This window comes from Pelobates fuscus, chromosome 7 (assembly GCF_036172605.1).
Source record: "Pelobates fuscus isolate aPelFus1 chromosome 7, aPelFus1.pri, whole genome shotgun sequence".
NCBI lineage: Eukaryota > Metazoa > Chordata > Amphibia > Anura > Pelobatidae > Pelobates > Pelobates fuscus.
In genome coordinates, this window is record NC_086323.1 from 88050378 (window position 1) to 88068588 (window position 18211).

Consider the following 18211-nt stretch of genomic DNA (forward strand, 5'->3'; position numbering starts at 1 on the left):
CTCCCACACCTCATGTCTCCAGCTCGCTTGGGGCGAGATCTGTGTTATGTTGGATTCATATTTCCCGACTTGGGAGATGTATCGTATTATTTCTTGCATTGACGCATTATTGGGTGACAACCAATTTTTAGCTATGAGCTGTTGGGCTGCAACAAGTATATGGAATATTAAGTATTTGGTTGGTTTGGGATAGTAGGTATCATACATAAATAAGAGTAAAGAGGCTGGGGAATTCGGTATTGTGACCGATGTGTGGTGGTGTATTAATGATATGACTGCACTCCAATAGGGTTGGAGTTTCGAGCATTTCCACCAGGTATGGAGGAACGAACCAGTCCCTTTTTTGCATCTCCAGCAAACACTAGACAAAGATGGGTTCATGGTGGCAAGTCTTGTGGGAACCATGTACCAGCGGTAGAGAAGCTTACGGGTGATCTCTAGGTGGGTGGCACAGGACGACATACTTTTGACTGCATTCACTGAGGCTAACCATTCCTGTTCTGACATTACCTGACCCAGATCCCTCTCCCAAGACTGTACCCAGGTCATGGATTTAATCGCCTTTTTGGGCATTAGCAGTGTATATATGGTAGATATGGGTTTTTTCACATGCTTTCCCTCTATGATAAGCTTTTCGAAGTTTGTTAGGTCCTTGTCAGTGTGGGGGTCGGACCGTGATATGTGGGTTTTCAACCAGGAGGATACTTGTAGGTAGGAGTGGTGCATTGTGTTTGGGAATATGTGGTCTCGTTTTAGTTTGTCAAACGTGGCTAATCTGCCTTTGTCTAAGAGAGTGTATACGTAAAGTACCCCACATCGGTTCCAGGCCTTATAATTGAAGTCTGGTATCATGTATGTTAATGCTTTAATGGGCATCGAGAGAGGGGTTGGGTGGCGGCCACACAGGAGTCACTGGGAGATGTCCCATATCTTTAGCAATGCTAGAGTGGCTGGAAGTGCTTGAGAGGTATCACCTCTTTTTTGAAGAGGCAACCACAGTACAGGTTTAATGTCTTAGGTGGGCAGCCAGTATTGCTCTATGTAGACCCATTGGGGATGGTGCATGGTTTGGGTAATGGAGAATAGGCTAGCCAATACTGCCGCTCTGTAATATAATTGCACATTGGGCAGGCTCATTCCCCCCGCGTTTTTAGGTTGGTATAATGTGGATAAGGCTATTCTAGGCCTTTTCCCCTGCCAAATGAATGAGTTGATTTGTTTTTGGAGTGTTTTGAAGTAAGTGGGTGGTATCTGTAACGTGAGTGTTCAAAATAGATATTGTAATTTAGGTAGAATCACCATTTTGACTGCCGCGATGCGGCCTGACCAAGAGATAAATTTGTGTCTCCAATTAAGGAGAGTGGTGGTGATCTCTCTACCGAGTTTGACATAGTTTAGGTGGTATAAGTTATTTAGAGTATATGGGAGTTTGATTCCCAGGAATGTGAGATAATCAGTTCTCCAATCATATAGAAATTGGCTCCTCAAGGTAGACAAGTAGTTCTCCTCCATCTCTACCCCCATAGCTTGTGTCTTAGAGAGGTTCAGCTTGTAATACGAACAGCGACTGTACCTCTGTAGGATAGGTAGGAAGCTGTTGGGGGCCTGTCTGTGCATAATGTGTAATAGTGCGAGGGCCTTGCGCGTACCATCCGATCCCTGTCTACCGCGTACAAAGCCAACCTGGTCGGGATGAATAATGGTCGGTAGTATATCAGTCAGTCTATTAGCGTATACTTTGGCTAGGATCTTTACGTCTGAGTTCAGTAGGGAGATGGGCCTAAAGTTGGCGCATTGAGTCGGTGTCTTCCCGGGTTTAGGTAGGGTGGCCACATTGGCTGCAAGCATGTCAGATGGCATAGATTCTAAGGCAGTAGTTGAGGTGAAAAGTGAAACTAGCTTGGGCGCGAGGATAGAGGAGAACTTCTTATAATATACATTGGGAAAGCCGTCTGGGCCCGGTGCTTTGTTTAGTGGTAGGTTACTTATGACTTCCTCTACTTCTTTTTGTGAGATGGGGTCTGCTAAGGTGGTTTGTTGTACGACTGATAAGGAGGGTAGTTGAACGCTATCTAGGAAGCTAGTTATTTCCTCCATGGTGGGTTGGTGGGTTGCGGGGTCATTTTTCAAATTATAAAGTTTACCGTAGAATTCTGCAAAGAGATTACTAATCTCTTGGGGTTTAATCACTTTCCTCCCGTCATGTGTTAAGATATGTGAGATTTTAGTGTGGGCTTGTACCTCCCTGAGTCGGCTAGCTAAAAGCGAACCCGCTTTGTTACCCATATGATATTCCTTAGTTTTAAGTTTGTGAAGTGTGCGCGTCGTCTTGGCTATATTGATATCATTGAGTTCCGATTGGAGTTGGGTGATGAGCGACTCGCCTGCAGGAGTCGGGTTCATCATATGGGAAGCCGAGGCGTCCCTCAGCTTTCTCAACAGGTTTAAGGATTTGGTTTGAGAGATTCGCTTGAGGAAAGAGGCTCGTCTTATGAACAAACCTCTCATCACTGTTTTGTGTGCTCTCCATATCAGGGTCGGTGATGCCTCCGGTGTCTCGTTAGTTATGAAATAGTGTTGAAGTTCAGATTCTATTTCCAAACTAAATTTTTTATCCTGCAGAATCGAGTCATTCAACCTCCATGGGTTACAACCCCTATATGTAAAGTCGTCTCTAAGAGTTGCTATCACAGGTGCATGGTCTGACCAATGAATTTCGCCCAAGATACATGACTGAAGCAAGTTAAGGGAGGGTCCTGGCAGGAGTAGCATGTCGATCCTGGAGTAGGACTTATGAGGTCTGGAGTAATATGAGTAACTTCTGTCCAATGGGTGGAGAGTTCGCCAACCATCGTACAAGTTAAACTTCGTCAGAAGTTGTGACAGCGCTTTACATGTTGGCAGAAGGGATTTTTGTCGTTTTACCTGGGAGGGCAGTGAAGTGTCAAGGGTCGGATCTAGGATGTGATTCATATCGCCACATATCACAGTGGTACCCCTCTGTCTAGCCTCCACTTTTGTGAGTACACTAAGCAAAAAGTTTTTCTGATTTTCATTTGGTGCATATAGGTTCACAAGAGTATACCGAACATTATTTAATAAACATATCACAATCAAATATCTGCCCTGGGTATCTGATATTTTCTGTAACAATTCAAAGGCAACTGATCTGTGGATATATATAGATACTCCCCTAGATTTGGAGACGTGAGCAGAGTGGAATTGGTGGGGGAAGTGTTGCATGCCGAATTGAGGGATTTTTGCTTTAGGGAAGTGGGTTTCTTGAAGGCATAATATATCTGCCCGTAGTTTGCGGGCTTCTTGAAGCAACATATGCCTCTTGTGGGGCATATTGAGTCCCCTGACATTATGGGAGTATATTTTCAGTGTTAGGTATTCGTGATTCCGCTTTCAACTGCAGTAAAATATTGAGCTGGTTGGTATGCCATTTTTCGTGTGGACCTAGTGATGGACAGGCTGGAGCTTGTGGGTACCATTCCCAGAGCAGAGCATCCAGAAGATCAGTGGGGGAGGAGGGAATGGGGGCGAAACTGGGAAGGGTGAACATGGGATCAGAAGGGGGGCAAAAACTATAAACCAAAGTATATACAAACAAAGCCCGATCTCGGTGCAAGGCACTAAGGTGTAGCGCCATGGGGGGCATGGGATCGGAGGCGATAGATAGGTGATGACCTGAGCAGGCAAACAGTGTTGGGTGCTTTATGCAGATTTTACAGCTGTGCATCTTATGAACTAGTTCATGGAATTTAAGTCTGGGTCACCTGGATAAGTTAAAGCACCTATGATTACGTATTATGAGATGGGATATCCCTATGGGATCGCATCTCGGGGGGGGGGGGTGGGGAATTAAGGTTTTGTAAATCGGCATGGTATCGGGTCTTTTCAGTCTGAGGGCACCAAGTGGGTGTCTATTAGCCTGGTTTACCTGTACAAATGATTAACTCGGGAGATCAGTACTCTGTTCACTTAACTACTCCCCAATCAACCGCCGTCAACAGTATGACATAGACCACAGCGCGGGCTCTGCATCCCCCAAGCCCGGCCTCCCATGATATCCAGATATTTCTGTGAGATTAGCATGGTGGGGAGACGGGGCTTGGACGGGAAACACCCACGCAGCATCTTCCAAAACTACACACCGATGCACAACCATTATACTGAGGAGATCAGCATACGGTGTTCGTGACCAATTTTGAACTAGTCATAGGTTGTAGTGCAATATAACAATGAGTCCGCAGCGTGGGCCCCACATCCCCCGAGCCCGGCCTCCCATTACATCCAAATATTTTTGCGAGATTGGCAAAGATGGGGAGACGGGACTTGGACGGGAAACACCCGCACAGCGCCTCCTAAAAATTACACATGTTATGCTATCTGAGGCTTAGTACTCTGTGAGGGCCATGCAGCAGTAACTTAAGAAGGACTGAAGCAGTTTAGAAGCCTCAGTCCGCAGATATGTATGTGCTTGTTGTGTACAGTGCTACCTCTACTAGGTGTATGCGCCCACTCGGACGCCCGATGTTGATATGTGTGCCAAACCTATAGCCCAGCTGGAAACTCAATAACTATGCACAACCCTTAAGCTAAAGAGAACGGTATTAGGTCAACGTGACCTATGTTGAACAAATTACAGGTTGTAGTGCAACATAACAGTAAGTCCCTGGAGGGCTACATGGGCATAGGGTCCAGCAAAAGTCATTAGCTTGGGACAATAACTGAGTGCCCTCAACCATGCTCTGCCGAAGCGGGAATACTTGCGGTGAGACGTTAGCGGGCCATGTGCCAGTCTTTATCCACTCTGCGCGGTGGTTTGGGAGCTTGTACTTCGCTAGGGATGGGTAGATTCCATTGATTCAGGAGTTTCATCCCGTCTTCAGCTGTAGGTATCACAGTGTTGGTTCCGTTTCGGGATATTATCAAGCGGACTGGGAAGCCCCAGCGGTAGAGAATGTGGTGTGAACGGAGGGTGTCTGTCACCTTCTGGAATGTTTTCCGCTGTCTCAGCGTGGCTGCAGAGAGGTCGGAGAATAACTTTACATTCGAATACTCTGTGGGAAGATCTTTCACGGTTCTGCACCGTTTCATCAGCAGGTCCTTTACATGAAAGTAATGTGCTTTTAGAAGCACGTCTCGAGGTAAATAAGCTGATATTTGTTGGGGCTTTGGTACCCTATGCAGGCGATCCAACAGCAGCATGTCTGTGGGGATCTCAGGTGCTAGGAGTTTGAAAAAGCCGTGCACGTAGTTTGGTAGATCTGCCGGGAGAACCGTCTCCGGTATCCCCCTCATCCTTATGTTGCTTCTTCGGGATCTATCTTTGAGGTCCATAAGTTTTGCCTTGCATTGGTGTAATTGATCCGTGAGAGATTTGATTTGTTCCACCGATTCATTATGGGCCTCGACCAGATCCTCCATTTTGGCTTCTACTTGTGTCGTGCGAGATCCAATATCTTGCAGGTCTTGTTTAATTTAAGCTACACTGGCTTGCCAGTTTGCAATCAGCTTTTGAGATTGGTCGTCTAGGGCCTGTTTCAGTAACGCTGTGGTAAGTAGTTCGCTGTCCTGCGGCATGTCAGCGTCTGATCCCGGACTGCTACCTCCAGATAGCTCAGCACCATCTTGATTTCCCGCGGCTGCGGATTGCCTCGCCAAGGCCGCAACTTTCTTCTGGGCGAAGAAGTTAAATTTTTCAGGTTTATCTTGATGTCGGCGTGTTTTAGATTGTGACATCTTGCAGTTTTGTGTGATTTCTTCCACAGGGATCTCACAAATTGATGTTAATGCCCAGCTTGTGGTGCAGAGCTAAAGGCTCAAGCAGCCATCTTCCTCCGTGGTTAGCCACGCCCCCCCCCCGCAGGTGCTATTTTTAACATTAACATGTGTATGTTACCATATTCTGTTTGTTTTATGAATTGGTACCGTGGCTGCTGTGAGGGGTTTTACATGTGTGCATATAGGGGCTGTGTGCTTTTGTGTCTGTATGTGAACAATTTAAGGTATCCTGTAGTGTTGTGTCGGTGAATGTGGACTGTCAGTGGTATTGTTTGTGTGGGGGTTCCCTAAAGAGTTTTGTGTTTTTCTGTGTGTGGGCAGTTTGTAGTATTTCCGAAGAGGGAGGTTTCTGGTAGGGCTGTGTGTATTTGTCTCTTAGATAATGATACACAGAAATACGTTGGTAATTAGTCCAGACACAATCATGAAATACACACAGCCAAGGTAGAAAGGACATTCCCATGAAAAATCACTTTAACCCCCTATCTGATGACAGGCATGTGGAAGATCGGGATTATTTTTTAGAGAAAGCAAGGGAACGGATGGGTATTTCCCCACTCAGAAAGAGGAGATACAGAGAACAAGAGGATGTAGAGAAGGAGCCAGGTCCCAGCACAGAAAGAAGATCAAAGATGTCCAAAATGACAGAATAATCAATTTGTCCAATCATGAGTTAAATAATTATGAGATTAGTGTTTTAGGAAAAGGTTTGAAATTTGCCCAACAGAGAAAATGTAGCTAATTTTCAGCATACATTGATATTTAAAACATTTCTAGAGTTTTAACTATAATTTTTTTTTTAAAGTTAATAAAAAGAAAGTTAGTGTTCCTGATAATAAAGATGATAATCAAACTAACTTAAAAGGCAAATCAAATGTTTATCCGAACATATCACACCAGTGCTATAGAAAGTAAAATAGGGAAAAAGGGGTGGTGCTAGTTAACAAATGTGCTGATAGTGCAGCATGCAGCAAAAACACCTAAGTGTACAGCCACTTAAATACAGTTACATATACAAGTAAACAAAACGAGAAAAAAAGGTTCTGTAAATATAGAACACCAACATAGGGTAGTATGTTTAAACATAAAATATAAGCTATAGATATGTTCGAAAAATAAGTAACGGATGACTTCAAGGCATTAGACAAAAAAGTAAGAAAAGGACATATGATCTCAATTTTAATGAATAAAGAACTTTGTAAGAACTTAGCAAAAATAGGGAGTAGTGATGTCCCGAACGGTTAGCTGGCGAATAGTTCCTGGCGAACATAGCTTGTTCGCGTTCGCCACAGATGGCGAACATATGCAATGTTCGGTCCACCCCCTATTCGTGATCATTGAGTAAACTTTGACCCTGTACCTCACAGTCAGCAGACTCATTCCAGACAATCAGCAGCAGACCCTCCCTCCCAGACTCTCCCACCTCCTAGACAGCATACAATTTAGATTAATTCTGAAGCTGCATTCTTTTTTTTTTTTTTTTGTGTGTTTATTATACATTATCCTCCATAGCCAGTAACCTGTGTTTATTATACATTATCCCCCATAGCCAGTAACCTGTGTTTATTATACATTATCCCCCATAGCCAGTAACCTGTATTTATTATACATTATCCCCCATAGCCAGTAACCTGGGTTTATTACACATTTTCCTCCCATAGCCAGTAACCTGTGTTTATTATACATTATCCCCCCCATAGCCAGTAACCTGCGTTTATTATACATTATCCCCCATAGCCAGTAACCTGTGTTTATTATACATTATCCTCCCATAGCCAGTAACCTGAGTGTAATATAGATATACTGTGTGTAATACAGAGATACTGAGTGTAATACAGGGATACTGTGTGTAATATAGAGACACTGTGTGTAATACAGAGATACTGAGTATAATACAGGGATACAGTGTGTAATACATGGATACAGTGTGCAATACAGAGATACTGAGTGTAATACAGGGATACCGTGTGTAATATAGAGATACTGAGTGTAATACAGGGATACTGTGTGTAATATAGAGATACTGAGTGTAATACAAAGATACTGTGTGTAATATAGAGATACTGTGTGTAATACAGAGATACTGAGTGTAATACAAGGATACTGTGTGTAACAGAGATACAGTGTGTAATACAGAGATACTGAGTGTAATACAGGGATACTGTGTGTAATACAGGGATACTGTGTGTAATATAGAGATACTGAGTGTAATACAGGGATACAGTGTGTAATACAGGGACACATTGTGTAATACAGAGATACTGAGTGTAATACAGGGATACTGTGTGTAATATAGAGATACTGTGTGTAATACAGAGATACTGAGTGTAATACAGAGATACTGAGTGTAATATAGAGATACTGAGTGTAATACAGGGATACAGTGTGTAATACAGGGATACTGTGTGTAATATAGATATACTGTGTGTAATACAGGGATAATGTGTGTAATACAGGGATACTGAGTGTAATATAGAGATACTGTGTGTAATACAGAGATACTGAGTGTAATACAGGGATACTGTGTGTAATATAGAGATACTGTGTGTAATACAGAGATACTGTGTGTAATACAGGGATACTGTGTGTAATACAGGGATACTGTGTGTAATATAGATATACTGTGTGTAATATAGAGATACTGAGTGTAATACAGCGAAACAGTGTGTAATACAGTGATACTGAGTGTAATACAGGGATACAGTGTGTAATACAGTGATACTGTGTGTAATACAGAGATACAGTGTGTAATACAGAGATACTGTGTGTAATACAAGGACTATTGGAGAGGGGCAGTAAATGTAATATAATAGAACTAAGGGAGGAAGACATGGAGAGGGGGAAGTACATGTAATATAATAGAATTAAGGGAGGAAGACATGGAGAGGGGGGCAGTAGATGTAATATAATATAATTAATGAAGGAAGACATGGAGAGGGACATGGCACTAAAAGACTGTGTCCACTCCGGGCAGCAGCCAGCTGACCTGTGTGAGTCAGGCTGGGGCTGCCGGGAGTGGACAAGGGGGAGATATGTGGCCGGACATCGCCACTAAGTGCCATGTCCCCTGAGTATTCAGAGGTTTGGTTTTATATTTTGTGTCTCCAATATGTACTGTGATGGTTTTCCCTTGTGTATGTCTTGCTATTACTGCATTGCAGAACATTTAAAAGTTGACAGTTGACAGTTAACTCCTGGAGCCGTCAATTGTCAGTTGACTCCCAGGCTATGTGTCGTGTGGTCCTTGGGAATGGGAATTATGCTGTGTGTCCTGCCTTCTGTATGATGAATCCTGAGTAGTGATGTCCCGAACTGTTCGCTGGCGAATAGTTCCTGGCGAACATCGCTTGTTCGCGTTCATCACGGATGGCGAACATATGCGCTGTTCGGTCCGCCCCCTATTCGTCATCATTGAGTAAACCTTGACCCTCTACCTCACAGTCAGCAGACACATTCCAGTCAATCAGCAGCAGACCCTCCCTCCCAGACCCTCCCACCTCCTGAACAGCATCCATTTTACATTCATTGTGAAGCTGCATTCTTAGTGAGAGGAGGGACAGTATAGCTGCTGCTGATTTGATAGGGAAATTGATAGCTAGGCTAGTGTATTCAGTGTCCACTACAGTCCTGAAGGACTCATCTGATCTCTGCTGTAAGGACAGCACCCCAAAAAGCCCTTTTTAGGGCTAGAACATTAGTCTGCTTTTTTTTTGTGTGTAATGTAATTACAGTTGCCTGCATGCCAGCGTGTGTGTCAGGCTCACAGCATATACTGTGCCCACTTGCCCAGTGCCACCACTCACTCACTGGTGTCACAATAGCTTGCATTTAAAAAAAACTAAACTTTTTTGACTGTAATTTAATAGCAGTCAGTTTCCTTCACGCGTGTGCGTTTCAGGGCCTGCCAGGGCACAGTGTCACACCAGTGCAACTCATATGTGGTGTAACAGTATTGTACATTTTTTAAAACAATACAATTTTGACTGTAATAGATTGAATAGCAGTTAGTTGTCTGCCAGCGTGTGTGTCAGGCTCACAGCGTATACTGTGCCCACTTGCCCAGTGCCACCACTCATATCTGGTGTCACAATAGCTTGCATTTAACAAAAAAATGTTTGGACTGTAATATAATAGCAGTCAGTTTCCTTCATGCGTGTGCGTTTCAGGTCCTGCCAGGGCACAGTGTCACACCAGTGCAACTCATATCTGGTGTAACAGTAGTGTACATTTAAAAAAAAAAAAAATTTGACTGTAATAGATTGAATAGCAGTTAGTTGTCTGCAAGCGTGTGTGTCAGGCCTACAGCATCTACTCTGCCAACTTCTGCAACTGCACAATGCCACTCATATCTGTCGTCACAGTAGCTTGCACGCATATTACCACTAATCGAAAAAACAATGACAGGCAGAGGCAGTCCACCCCGCAGGGGCCGTCGTGGTCGTGGTGCTGTGATTCCCTTTGGCCCTAGAATAATGCCCAGTGTTCAGAGGCCACGTACCCTGAACTTGAAAAGTTCTGAGGACATAGTTGACTGGCTAACACAGGACACCCAATCTTCTACAGCTTCCGCTTGGAACCTTGACGCACCATTCTCCTCCAGCTTAGTTTCGGGAACCTCTCAAGTTACCACTCGCCCGCCTGCCGCCACCACCAACACTAGCACCACAGCCGCTTCACTTGATCTGTCAGAGGAGTTATTTACACATCAGTTGGAAGAAATGAGTGATGCGCAACCATTATTGCCAGAGGATGTAGATAACAGGGATATGTCTCAGTCAGGCAGCATTACACACATGGACGCATGGTGTGATGATGATGATGTTGTACATGCTGCTGCTTCCTTTGCTGAGTTGTCAGATACAAGTGAAGCGGTTGATGATGACGATGCGTCCGTGGATGTCACGTGGGTGCCCGCTAGAAGAGAAGAAGAACAGGGGGAAAGTTCAGATGGGGAGACAGAGAGGAGGAGGAGGAGACGAGTTGGAAGCAGGGGGAGGTCGTCGCAAGGAGCTAGTGGCACAGTCAGACAGCATGCATCGGCACCCGGGGTCAGCCAGACAGCACGCCAATCAACACATGCTGTTGCCACCACCAGAATGCCGTCATTGCAGAGTTCAGCAGTGTGGCATTTTTTTTGTGTGTCTGCCTCTGACAACAGCGATGCCATTTGCAACCTGTGCTAAAAGAAACTGAGTCGTGGGAAGTCCAACACCCACCTAGGTACAACTGCTTTGCAAAGGCACATAATCGCACATCACAAACGCCTATGGGATCAACACATGAGTACAAGCAGCACACAAACTCAAAGCTGCCATCCTCCTCCTGGTCCAGCATCTTCAGCCACATTAACCACTGCTGTCCTCCTTGCCCCCTCTCAACCATCCGCCCCTCCGTCTCTCGCCTTGAGCAGTTCCTGCTCATCTGCCCACAGTCAAGTGTCTGTCAAGGACATGTTTGAGCGTAAGAAGCCAATGTCACAAAGTCACCCCCTTGCCCGGTGTCTGACAACTGGCTTGACTGAACTCTTAGCCCACCAGCTTTTACCATACATGACTTGCAGGCAGGCCTGCTGCCACCTCCTCTACTCCTCCTACTCCATCCTTTTCCATAACCTCCTCGGCTGAGTCCTCTTCTGCTGCTGCGTCTTGCTCCACATCAACGGCACCCCCCCAGCTTCCCAAGTACTGTTCCACATCCCGGATATGGCATTGTCACGCCGTCTTGGGGTTGACTTGCCTGAAAGCAGAGAGTCACACCGGACCAGCACTCCTGTCCGCCCAGAACGCACAGGTGGATCAGTGGCTGACTCCAACTGGAGATTGGCGAAGTGGTTTGTGACAACAAAAGAAATTTGTTGGCGGCATTGCATTTGGGCAAGTTGACACATGTGCCGTGCATGGCACATGTGTGTAATCTGATCGTACAACGCTTTGTGCATGAGTACTCAGGCTTACAGGACGTCCTTAAGCAGGCCAGGAAGGTGTGTGGCCATTTCTGGTGTTCCTACACGGCCATGGCGCACTTTTCCGATATCCAGCGGCAAAACAACATGCCAGTGAGGCGCTTGATTTGCGACAGCCCGACAAGTTGGAATTCAACACTCCTAATGTTCGACCGCCTGCTCCAACAAGAAAAAGTCGTTAACGAGTATTTGTATGACCGGGGTGCTAGGACAGCCTCTGCGGAGCTGTGGATTTTTTTGCCACGTTACTGGACGCTCATGCGCAATGCCTGTAGGCTCACGCGTCCTTTTGAGGAGGTGACAAACCTAGTCAGTTGCACCGAAGGCACCATCAGTGACATCATACCATTTGTTTTCTTCCTGGAGCGTGCCCTGCGAAGAGTGCTGGATCAGGCCGTAGATGAGCGTGAAGAGGAACCATCACCACCAGAAACAGTCTTATCAGCATCGCTTGCTGGACCTGCGGCAACGCTGGAAGAGGATTGTGAGGAAGAGGAGTCAGAGGAGGAATGTGGCTTTGAGGAGGAGGAGAAAGACCAACCACAACAGGCATCCCAGGGTGCTTGTTGTCACCTATCTGGTACCCGTGGTGTTGTACGTGGCTGGGGGAAGAACATACCTTCAGAAAGATCACTGAGGACGAGAAACAGGACATGAGTAGCTCGGCATCCAACCTTGTGCAAATGGGGTCTTTCATGCTGTCGTGCCTGTTGAGGGACCCTCGTATAAAAAGGCTGAAGGAGAACGACCTGTACTGGGTGTCCACACTACTAGACCCCCGGTATAAGCAGAATGTTACCGAATTACGGCAAGTCGGAAAGGATGCAGCAGTTCCAAAATCAATTAAAAAGTATGCTTTACACAGCGTATAAGGGTGATGTCACAGCACAACGGGAATCTAACAGGGGAAGAGGTGAAAGTAATCCTCCTCCTCCCACGACCACGCCGGCAAGGACAGGACGCTTTACAGACGTGTTGTTGATGGAGGACATGTGGAGCTTTTTAAGTCCTACGCATCGCCACAGCCCTTCGGGGTCCACCCTCAGAGAACGACTCGACCGACAGGTAGCAGACTACCTCGCCTTAACTGCAGATATCGACACTCTGAGGAGCGATGAACCCCTTGACTACTGGGTGTGCAGGCTTGACCTGTGGCCTGAGCTATCCCAATTTGCAATAGAACTTCTGGCCTGCCCCGCTTCAAGTGTCCTGTCAGAAAGGACCTTCAGTGCAGCAGGAGGTATTGTCACTGAGAAGAGAAGCCTAGGTCAAAAAAGTCTAGATTACCTCACCTTTATTAAGATGAATGAGGGATGGATCCCGAAGGGATACAACATCATACCTGATGTTTTAAAGCACGTTATTCCAAACAATTTAGGAATGTTAGGTGATTTATGCCCTTTATGGATTAAAACCAGACTCTGCATCAACTATGTAATTTTCCATGGGAGTTTTGCCATGGATCCCCCTCCGGCATGCCACAGTCCAGGTGTTAGTCCCCTTGAAACAACTTTTCCATCACTATTGTGGCCAGAAAGAGTCCCTGTGGATTTTAAAATTTGCCTGCCTATTGAAGTCTATGGCTGTTCGCCAGGTTCGCCCGTTCGCGAACATTTGCGGAAATTCGCGTTCGCCGTTCGCGAGCCGAAAATGTTATGTTCGCGACATCACTAATCCTGAGTACCAGCGGAGAGCCCTTGGATTAACCCCTGCCGCTCCACTACAAGGCTCCTATTGGCCCATGTAATTCCAGCACCTCCACACACGAACGTTTTGGGGGCGTAGGCATGACGTGGGCCAATCACTGGTGTAACAGTAGTGTACATTAAAAAAAAACTAGAAATTTGACTGTGAAACAATAGCAGTCAGTTTCCTTCACACGTGTGTGTTTCAGGGCCTGCCAGGGCACAGTGTCACACCAGTGCAACTCATATCTGGTATAACAGTAGTGTACATTTAAAAAAAAAAATACAGGGGGCTTGTTGTCACCTTTCGGGGACCCTTGGTGTTGTACGTGGCTGGGTGGAGGAAGAGACCTTCAATGACATCAGTGAGGACAAGGAATGGGACATGGCTAGCTTGGTATCCAACCTTGTGCAAATGGGGAGTTTGCGGTTGTGCAAATGGACTGTTTGCTGTTGTTTGCGGTGCGTTAAACGGGGAGTTTGGTCTGTCACTGTGAAGTGGGCGTAACCCTTACACTACCTGATCGATACAACATCATACCTGATGTTTTAAATCACGTTATTCCAAACAATTTAGGAATGTTAGGTGATTTATGCCCTTTATGGATTAAAACCAGACTCTGCATCAACTATGTAATTTTCCATGGGAGTTTTACCATGGATCCCCCTCCGGCATGCCACAGTCCAGGTTTTAGTCCCCTTGAAACAACTTTTCCATCACTATTGTGGCCAGAAAGAGTCCCTGTGGATTTTAAAATGTGCCTGCCTATTGAAGTCTATGGCGGTTCGCCAGGTTCGCCCGTTCGCGAACATTTGCGGACGTTCGCGTTCGTCATTCGCGAACCGAAAATTTTATGTTCGCGACATCACTAATAGGGAGATAATTATTAAGCCCACGGATAAAGGGGGTAGCATAGTCGTTCAGAACACCAAGGATTTTTTGGAAGAATGTTACCGCCAATTAAAAGATAAGGACATATATAAACAATTGGAGGAGGACCCTACTATAAATATCCAACAGTTCCTCTATGCGCTTTTGGAGAGATGTGGGCATACTGAATGACAAAGAGTACAAATTCCTAAAGAATTATACCCACATTCTATACCTTACCAAAGGTACATAAAGATTTAAATAATCCCCCAGGAAGACCCAACATGCAGGGCCAGATTAAGAGCCCAGTGGGCCTGGTGCTGATAATTATGATGGGCCTAATTAGAAAATATTATTGACCAAAAACACTAAAAAAGTCCTACCTCCTAAGCGTCATGTATCTGATGGAGATGATGCTGTAGGGAAACTCATAGGATGCAACTATGAGAAAACACATACCCTTTGCTAATCTCATGCTTTCATCTTTCAAGTAAACCCATACCCCCTAACACCAGTGTCCAGTAAAGCAGGAAGTCTATGGATGCGGTAAAAAGGTGGGCTACTGACACAAATCACATAACCAGAACGTCCGAAAGGGCGAACATACACAAAAAGGGGGAATGTCTGTGTCCCTATGTCTCCCAGTCCCTTAGTGTTTGTGTCCTCATGTCTCCCAGTGTCCCCATGTCACAATGTTGCGGTGTCCAATAAACCTGCTTAAAGCTATCACAGTGAGTGCCTGAAATTTTTTCTTTTATACTAGGGGACACTGAGACACTACGGGCACAGAGACACTATGGGCACTGAAAGACATGGGGCACTGAGACACTGATACATAGGGGACACTGATACATAGGGGACATTGGAGACTTGATAAAGACCTGGGTACAGGTCGAAACGTTGCGGTGTCCAATAAACCTGCCTAAATCTATCACAGTGAGTGCCTGAGATTTTTTCTTTTATACTAGGCGACACTGAGACACTAGGAGACATGGGGACACAGAGACATTGGGAGACTAGGGGACTTTGGGAGTCTAGGGAACACTGAGACACTAGGGACACTGGCACACTACAGACACTGAGAGACACCAGGGACACATGGCGATACTGAGATACTAGGGACACTGGCTGGGAGACATGGGGACACTGCCATGTCTCCTATGTCTCAAAGTCGCCCAGTGTCCCCATGTCTCCCTGTGTCTCCATGCTTCTCAGTGTCCCCATGTCGCCCAGTGTCCCCTAGTGTTTGTATCCCCATGTCTCCCAGTGTCCCTTAGAGTCTGTGTCCTCATGTCTCCCAGTGTCCTGATGTCACTAGGAGACACTGGGAGACATGGGGACACTGAGACACTAGGGACAGTGGCTGGGAGACATGGGGACACAGACTAGGGGCCACTGTGTCCCTAGTGTCTCAGGGTCATGGGCATCCGAATGGGGGGGGGGGTTAAGGGGGATACTTGGCCCCCCCGGATTTTTCAGCTTGTGCTGCTATTTTTCATTTTAGTGTGAGAATACAGTGCAATACCAGCGCTGGCCAGTAGGAAGCTACAGCTTATCCCTGCCTCTCTCTCATCACTGAAACCGCAGGGGAGCAGCACAGAGGCAGCCTACAGAGCAGGTAAGTGAGGCATGGGGGGTGGGGGAGACCGCATAGAGGAAGGTAAAGTAGAAGGAGCAGAAAGGTTCTGCAAGGGGCAGGAGGGGTCAGCAAGGAATAGAAAGGGGCAGCAAGAAGCAGGAAGGGGTCGAAAGGTTTTCAAGGAGCTGGAGGGTAAAGTAGAAGGAGCAGCAAGGAGCAGGAGGGGTCAGCAAGGAGTAGAAAGGGTCTGCAAGAGGCAGGAGGGGTCAGCAAGGAATAGGAAGGGGCAGCAGGAAGGGGTAGGGACGGTCTGCAAGGAGTAGGAAGGGTCTGCAAGGAGCAAGAGGGGTCAGCAAGGAGTAGGAAGATGCAGCAAGGAGTAGGAAGAGGCAGCAAGGAGCAGGAAGAGGCAGCAAGGAGCAGGAAGGGGTCGAAAGGTTTTCAAGGAGCAGGAGGGTAAAGTAGAAGGAGCAGCAAGGAGCAGGAGGGGTCAGCAAGGAGTAGAAAGGGTCTGCAAGAGGCAGGAGGGGTCAGCAAGGAATAGGAAGGGGCAGCAGGAAGGGGTAGGGACGGTCTGCAAGGAGTAGGAAGGGTCTGCAAGGAGCAAGAGGGGGTCAGCAAGGAGTAGGAAGATGCAGCAAGGAGTAGGAAGAGGCAGCAAGGAGCAGGAAGAGGCAGCAAGGAGCAGGAAGAGGCAGCAAGGAGCAGGAAGAGGCAGCAAGGAGCAGGAAGGGGCAGCAAGGAGTAGGAAGAGGCAGCAAGGAGTAGGAAGAGGCAGCAGGAAGGGTCTGCAAGGAGCAGGAAGGGTCTGCAAGGAGCAGGAAGGGTCTGCAAGGAGCAGGAGGGGTCAGCAAGGAGCAGGAGGGGTCATCAAGGGGCAGGAGGGGTCAGCAAGGGGCAGGAGGGGTCAGCAAGGAGTAGTAAGGGTCTGCTAGGAGTAGGAAGGGGCAGCAAGGAGAAAGAAGGGGCAGAAATGAGTAGGAAGGGTCTGCAAAAAGCCGGAAGGGTCTGCAAGGAGCAGGAAGGGTCTGCAAGGAGCAGGAAGGGGCAGCAAGGAGCAGGAAGGGGCAGGAAGAATCAGAAGGAACAGAAAGGATCAGCAAGGGGCTGCAAGAAGCTGGAAGGGGCAGAAAGAAGCAGGAAGGGCAGTAAGAAGCAGGAAGGGTCTGCAAGAAGCAGGAAGGGCCATCAAGGAGCAGGAAGAGCCATCAAGGAGCAGGAAGAGCCATCAAGGAGCAGAAAGGGATCAGAAAGAGAAAGGAGCAGAAGGGCGCAAAATAAGCAGAAAGGAGCAGAAGGAGCCTCAGAAGACAAAGAAGACTGTGTCAAATGAAGGAGAAGAAAATGAGATTGGAGCACTTCTGAGACACCACATCATGAGATCTGGACACCACATCATAAGGCGTTGGTACCTGGGCCTGGCAGGGAAACTTTGGACCTTCTCATCTCCCCAAGTAAAAACAAACGATATCATTGTTAATGTGTTCACTTTTATTTACTGAGTGTCAGGAAACACAGAGGGCCGCTGGGTAGGGGTGCCGCTGATTGGCTAGATGGGTCAGCTAGCACTCTAAGCCAATCAGTAGCTCCCCACTTAAAACATTTTTATGAATCGGGAACTAGCGATTGGCTTAGAGTGTCAGCTGACCACTCTAGCCAAGCAGCGGCACCCATGCCCAACGTCAATCTGCACTTCCTGACACTCTGTTTCAGAAGTCGAATACCACTGAGCGACCTGGAGATCTGGAGCTGAAGGAAGCCTTTGGGGGTAAACCATTTGAGAGCGGTTTCACCCCTTCAAAGAAAGAGCACCCAGGGGCCTCCTTGCATCACAGCATTTTCATTTAGATAAAGTTGTTATGGTGACCAGAATGTTCCTGTAATTTGATGAAAGGAACAATATAGTGTCAGGAATACAAACATATATTCCTGACACCATAGTTGTGAAAACGCTATTCATCCTTGCTTTATGTGAAAATGACTATGCTCCTCCCCTTCATGACACTGTCAAAAAGGGGCCAAGCATGGATGTCATTACAATTATGCCTCCCCTTCCCCCCCCCGGAAAAATTCATGCGGACGTCCATGCTCAGGGTCCCCATGTTCCCCAGTGTCCCAATGTCTCAGCGTCCCCATGTCTCGGAGCTGCTGTCTGGACTCTCTGTGCAGAGCTGCTCCCCACGGATCAGTGAGTAGAGAGAGGCAGGGAGAGAAATGCCGCAACTTCTTATCACTGCCTCTCTCCACACAAACAGCGACCCCTACTGGCCGGCGCTGGTATTGCAGAATAATCTATGTTTATACTGAGACAGACATTTGTA